The sequence below is a fragment of the Argentina anserina genome, chromosome 2 (assembly GCF_933775445.1).
Source record: "Argentina anserina chromosome 2, drPotAnse1.1, whole genome shotgun sequence".
NCBI lineage: Eukaryota > Viridiplantae > Streptophyta > Magnoliopsida > Rosales > Rosaceae > Argentina > Argentina anserina.
Genome location: NC_065873.1, coordinates 14,268,210 through 14,275,537, shown reverse-complemented (window position 1 = coordinate 14,275,537; position 7,328 = coordinate 14,268,210).

Here is a 7,328-nt window from a genome sequence, read left to right as displayed (position 1 = left end):
TAAAAGAGTTAAAGACCCATACTCAAGAAGTAATCCCGGAGTTACCGATATGATCTTGTTGTCATGCTCAAAGTGTAAATCTATATAATCTACCATATTTATGCTAGCTCTAATGATCTTGAAATTTACATCTTTATTTGGGTGAAGAAATAATGCTTGAGTTTGGGCATCAATTCCTGGTTGAGGATTTGCGCGCTAAAAGGTGAAATAGAAATTGCTGGATTGCTTATTGCAAATCATGGTGCTTATGTTGCTCATGTTGACACAATATTGATTTAACTTCAGAGAAATAGCTAAGATTATCCCTAGTCATGACTTGTAGAGTGTACATGATTACTCACTCATTTAAAGGAGGTCAGTTTATGAAATTTTGATCATCTTCTTCCCAAGTTTCTTCACCTCGTTATTTTGAGAAATTTTGAAATATTGATCTACCTTGCTCAATTTCTAATTTTTATTTTACCATGCTCTTTTCAAGATTAGCTGTTACATAAAGATTAATCAATTTCTCATACTGCTCTTGTAACTTATTTTTGTTCCAACTAGAGAATTATTTGTTGTAGATAAATTGGAATGCTCATCTTGTGAAGTGTCTAATTAGAAATGAAGTGAGTTAATCGTACAATTAAATCTAAGAACTCTTGCTCTAATGTTCTTACTAACTTTTCTAAACCTTTCACCATGTTGGGTGGTTGGTTCCTTAAGCTCCAAAAATTATCTAGTAAGACTTTTTGTTTAACAAATAAGTGCTCAAGAGTATTATACCTATAATCAGGGTTCATGACTTCTTGAATATGGATATTACCAAAGATATGAGTGGAATGGCTGGTCTTGGTGTTGATGGTCTTACTGTTGTAATGCTCAGTTGAGGAAAGTTTTGGAGAGGAGGAACATTATGCGGCACATAATTTCCTTTTCTATTGCTAAGAGTTGAAGGCCTTGTGAACTGCATATTTGCTCAATAAATATGTCGAGATAAAATATCAGCTAATGCATTATCATTTCCTTTAATATGCTCAAATTGTGGCTTAAAGTCATTCCTGTAATTGAATCTATAAAATTGACCCATCTATGGGCTGCTTGTTTATTAGTATTAATTTTATTATAATGCGAGATAACATTTTGATAATTTGTCCTAATGGTAAATATTTGATTATGTAAAAATAGTGAAAATACTTCAAGAGAATTAATAATGCCTAATATTTCTAAATCTGTTGCTGGTAACCTACATTGTGCTTCATTAACTTTACCAAATACATATCTACAAATTTGCTCATCAAATTTTGGTAAGTCCTTATGTTTTTTCTTATACAAAATTCATGCCCATCCTAATGATGATGCATCAGTTTATACTATTTTGTTACTAGTGTATCTAATGTATGGCTAAAGGTTTGAGTTGGTTAATTTCTTACTTAATTTGCTGAACTAATTTAATATCTTTGGTGTTAAAATATTTTTGACCAGTTTTGCTCGTTTTGCTATGTAAAACTGCTATTTTTCTTTCTAAGTCTGGACTAAATTTCTAGCATAATTTAAGAATCCTAAAAATCTTTGTAACTGTTTTTTATTTTTTAATCTATCTAGAAATTCGACAACTTTCTTAGTTATATGCTTTTGTAATTATATACTTTCTGACTTAATATATATATACCCAAAAATTCTATATCTTGCTTTTCCATGTCTATTTTATTTTTGCTGATAATAATACTATTATTTATAAATTCCTGCAAAATAATTTCTAAATGCTTCCTATGCTCATTTCTATCTTTGCTATGTATAAGTATATCATTAACATATACACTACAAAAACTATCATTTTTTCTAAAAAATTTGATCCATTTTTCTTGAAAAATTGAAGGTGCATTTTTTCAAACCAAATGGCATGACAAGCCATTCAAAATGTCAAAAAGTCATTCCAGACAAGTAAAAGCTGTCCATTCTATTGATGCTTCATCTAGTCTAATTTGCCATAAACCATATTTACAATCAAATTTACTAAAAAATATACTCTTTCAAAATCTTATTAATAAGTTCATCTTTATTAGGTAATTTATATATAGCTATCTTCATACGTATTATCATTTAGTCTCCTATAATATTTACCTCTTTTAAGTTCTGAGTGCTTTCTAACTATAAAAGTTGTTGATCTATGTCTAGATTTTGCAGGTCTAATTACTTTAAGGGCTAAAAGCTCTTTATTTACTTCTCAAATTCTTTCTTATCTAGTAAATTATTAGGCATATATGTTGTTTTTATAGTTAAGTCTGGATTAATTATATCTAATTTTGCTAGAATCTTTTTTTTTGCTCCAATGTAATTGTGGATCTTCTCCTATAATCCTGGTTTTCTCTGCTAATTGTAATAATTATTCTACGGTTTTAGGTCTATCTATTTGCTTTATTTCTCCATTAGGCTTTTCTTCTATATGTGGATACTCTAGATACTCTATGGTATGTTGCTCATCTAAATTTTCTTCTATTTCTTGCATTTTATTTTCTTTTAACTCTTATATGCTAATATTGTTATATGCTTCTATTAAATTATTTTGGTCAATTGTAGTTATTTCTTTCTTAAATAAGGTTATTTGGTTATCTAGAGGCATATACAAAAATCCTTGTAAGCTTTTAAAGAAGTTTAATCCTAATATAAAATCATAAGATTCTACCGGTGACATAGGTGTTAAAGGTAAGGTGAATAAATGGTTTGCTATTCTTATAGGTGTATTAGTTATATTATATGTTATGTAAACAGTATTAGTATCAAACTGTGATATTCTAACAGGTCTAGATAGTGCTAATCTAAATAATTTTGGTATAATGTCTGTCTAATTACACTTTTTGTACTATATGTATCTACCATAGCTTCTATTTTAAGTTTTACTTCTTTAGATAAATCTAACTCACAATTTGTTGTTATCAAAGAACTTGTTTTCTTACATCCTACCTTTATCATTTTGCATATTAATTTCTTTTTGTATATTTAATGTATTAAAACAAGGCTAAATTTCAGATGCTCTGTTATTATAACAAAGTTTAGAGTATATATATAATCTTGCTCATAAAATATTTGTATGCTACCATTTTACTACATTTACTACATGTTTGAGGCCAACCTAAATTAATATACTGAAATTATTCATGCTTAATGTGCACTATTTTCTCTTCAATATACTAAAATTTAACATGCTCTTCAAACATATATTGCTCTTGCTCTTCAAACATGCATATATTAAAGTCACTATTTGAATTGCTAGAGTAATCAGATTCTATATCAGTTTCAGAAAACATATCAACGCTATTTATACTATAAATGATCTCATTATCATTTAAATTATCAAGACTATATATTTATTTCAAATCTTCATCATCTTCTAATTAAATTGCTCAAATAACTGTACTTTATCTCTAGGTTGTTTGAATTTTGGACATTTAGGTCTAATATGTCCTACTTCACCACAAAAATAACATGTGCACTTGCTCTTTTCTTTAGGTACTTTAAGTTTTCTTATCCAAGGTTTCCTGGTTCTTTTTTGAAGTTGCTTAGATAAATATCTTCTTTTCTTATAGATTTTTGAAGGTTGGATATCAAACCTTCTGTCATCCTTCTTATCATTTATATACTTTTTTCTATAACTTTTTCTATATGGTTTAATGCTCTTTTTATCTTTTCTATGACAACCATATTGCTTTGGTAAATCTATATTTTTACAACTCATGTAAAATTGTTTTCTAATTAGTCTTTTTGCTTTTACTGTCTACATTCTTCTCTAAGTATGTCGTAAACATGCTGAGTTCTAGGTCCTATTGCTACATTATCTTTTCTAGGATTTTTTTGTCATTATTTCCATATTTTTTCTCCTATTTTTCCTGGAGTTCCTAATGGATTGCTTTAATTTTTGTCATATAAGTATTTAAAAAATTAACATCATTAATTCTACCAGTTCTTCCTAAATATTTAAAGAAAAATATGTAGTATATTCTCTTATGTATTATAAGTCACAAATCTCTAATTACTCTAAATTTCTTATTGCTTTAATTTGCTCTTGTTCGTTTCCACCATCTAAACAATTATGATCTAAAAAATCATATTTAATAGGTTTAATTAACAAAGGTATCAATGTTAAATCTATCCTTTGTTGTGTGTTGTTATTGTGGATTATTTAATTTCCATGCTTGGAAGAAATCAAAAACCATGTCATCTAAAGTATGCTTAAAATAACCTGACATATCAGTTGTGTTATTAAAATCTAACATGATTGCCACAACATTTTTCCCATCGTTCGATAGTTTTTTCTCAATCTTGTGGGTCTACTTGATCTATATTTAAGATATTACCTGCTAAATTAACATGTTTAATTCCTTTATAAGGTATTTTATTTCTTCTTGGTTTAGTTAAATCATGATCTCAATGATCTATGTTTCTATATTTTATGTATGATTCTCTAGTTGCTCGTATATTTTATTCATCTGTTCTACCTAATCGAGGTTATGTGTCACTTAGGGTATGAATTCCTGAAGTTCCTAATGGATTGCTTTCCTTCTCCAACATGAATTTGTATTTCCTAATAAGAATAAGTATGTTAGAATCAAAGAAATAGGAAAGGATGAATCCTACTCGAATAAGGAATCATATCTCAACAAGGATTCTTAACACTTAGCACGATTTCATCATCAAATCATCAATTCACTAATAATCGATATAAGCTCTACCTAGATAATTATTCATACAAAAGAAACTAAAACATACTAAATAAGAGGTAACAAAGAGTAAGAATATGACATAAATGTATTAAGAACGTCACATTTTGTGTTCCTATCAACAACCCCACAATATGATCAGTGAATTCAAAATTAAAAGATTAGAGATCCATAAAGATGGGTCCCCGGCAACAGCGCCATTTGATTGCTTTGATTACTCGAGATAAATATTAACCATGTAAGCATCGTTAGTAGTATAAAGTAAGAATGTATCGTTCACAAATCGGGGATCTAACCAGGGTAAAGAATCACAAACATTTAACAACGAATTCATAATAGTTTAAGAGATTTGAAATATATTTTGGATCAAACAGAAAAATAAAACTAAACTAATATATACATGTGATCAACCAACCAACACATAAGCAATTACCAAACAAATAACATAAGAAAAAAGGTAACGAAATCTAATCTCATTTAAGTTCATGCCATAAGATTCATTATACATCCTAAAATCGGTTATGTAGTTAAGTTCCTCGTAAGGTTCCTAACTCAATGACACTTTAACACATTCAAACTCAGCCCCAGCCTCATTCGAAATCTAACATACTAACCCATCATGCAACCCCAATCACATAAAGAAATTAACATATTCAAAGGCACAAGTCTAACTGAACCTAGGCAATAATTGGTGAAGGTGACAGAGAACAAACAATTAATTAACTCCCAAGTATCAAAATCGTTTATAACTTTGGATTGTTACACATGCAACGTCAGCTTCCGGATATCAATCACACACATGAGTAAGAACACACCAAAAATTATTTAAATAAATAAACAGAAACTCATTGCATAAAACCTAAAATCATTGAATAAAAATTGAAAAAGTTTAATTCATCATGTCTTTCGAAAGTTACAAATATATCATACACAAGAATAAAAATAACTTTAACAAAACCTAAACAGAATTCATCCAAGAACAAGAATATAAAAACCCGAAAACTAAACATGAAGATCATAGAGTTACACTTTATAATTCTTCTCCCAAGGTTCCTTACAAATGTAGCACGAGATCTTCAAGAGTATGCTATCCTAGGCTCCCAAGCTTTGGACATAAAATATGGTGAAGGGTGGTGAATTTAGTATCTATGGTTCTTGGTGAATGAAAGTATTTGGGCAGAGCTTTGTCTATACTTGTGTGCAAGGTTGATGATGTTTTTCTATGGAAATGAGGTGCTATATATAGAGGAAGAAACCCAAGGGAGGCTGTCCACAAAGTCCACAAAGTTGAAACCAAATTGGTTGAGGTTTCCTAGATTTTTTCAATTTGGCAGATCTGACATTTGTGCCTTGTTGTGGCCATAACTTTCTCTAGAAAATAGAGATTGAGGTGATTTCAACTGGCATTTGCAACTAGACTTCTGTAGCTTTCCATCCATATATCATGCATTGTCTAAGTCATTGTGAGCTGTCCAGGGGAGCCCGTCGAAGTTGGATGACCTACATTGCCAGAATTCTGATTTCTATAAGGATTGGACATTAATTGCATATCTTCTTCGTCCTTTAATGCTGATTTATTTTGCACAAATTTCTTCATTTGAATTAGGGAGGTAGCAAAAATCTTAATTGTTAGAGCCTTGTTTGAATTTTCTTACATCTTCTCATTTATTTGTTGCATGTCTTACTTGACTTTCTTATATCTTCTCATTTATTTGATGCATGCCTTCTTTGACATTCTTTGGTGCATGAATTTACGGTGATTCTGATATAGATTTATGCTCTATATGTAGGAGAAACAAGGTCCCAACGTTCCCTCACAGCCCAATGTTCCCTCCCTGTAAGAATAAGATATTGATTTGATTCCAAATCCTACATAAAACTAGACTCACACAGCTTTCTATCCATATATGGTATGTCTACTAATTCAATCGGAGCTATCTAGGGGAGCCCGTCGAAGTTGGACTATGAATCTTGACAACATTTTGATTCTTGCATGGATTGGGCTTTTAAGTGCATATCTTCTTCTCTTTCCTTGTGGAACTAAGATTGCTTTCCTTCCCCAATATAGATTTGTATTTCCTAATAAGAATAAGTACGTTAGAATCAAAGAAATAGGAAATGATTAATCCTACTCGAACAAGAAATCATATCTCAACAAGGATTCTTAACACTTATCACGATTTCATCATCAATTCACTCATAATCGATATAAGCTCTACCTAGACAATTATTCATACAAAAGAAACTAAAAAATACTAAATAAGAGGTAACATTAGTAAGAATAGGACATAAACGTATTAAGAACGTCACACTTTGTGTTCCTATCAGCACACTACACAGATTTGTTGCGGCGTAGCAGAGGTAGTTCATTGCCCATTAACAATCGTGCTGCAATGTTTGCAGAAGTTTTAGCTAATTGGGATTGTAATGAGTCGCCAAGTCTAAATGGAGTTGAATCGCGAAGAGGTTGGCTAGAGTGGAATACGTACTACGCCTAGTTAGGATCTAGTTGCGCATGAGCGCACTGCAAGTACGTCTGGGGTGTCAACCTCAGGTCAGGCGTTGAGTTTGGGGCATGAACGATGCTTGCTTGATGGCAGAGTCAAGAACTCCAAAGTGGACGAGGCTAAA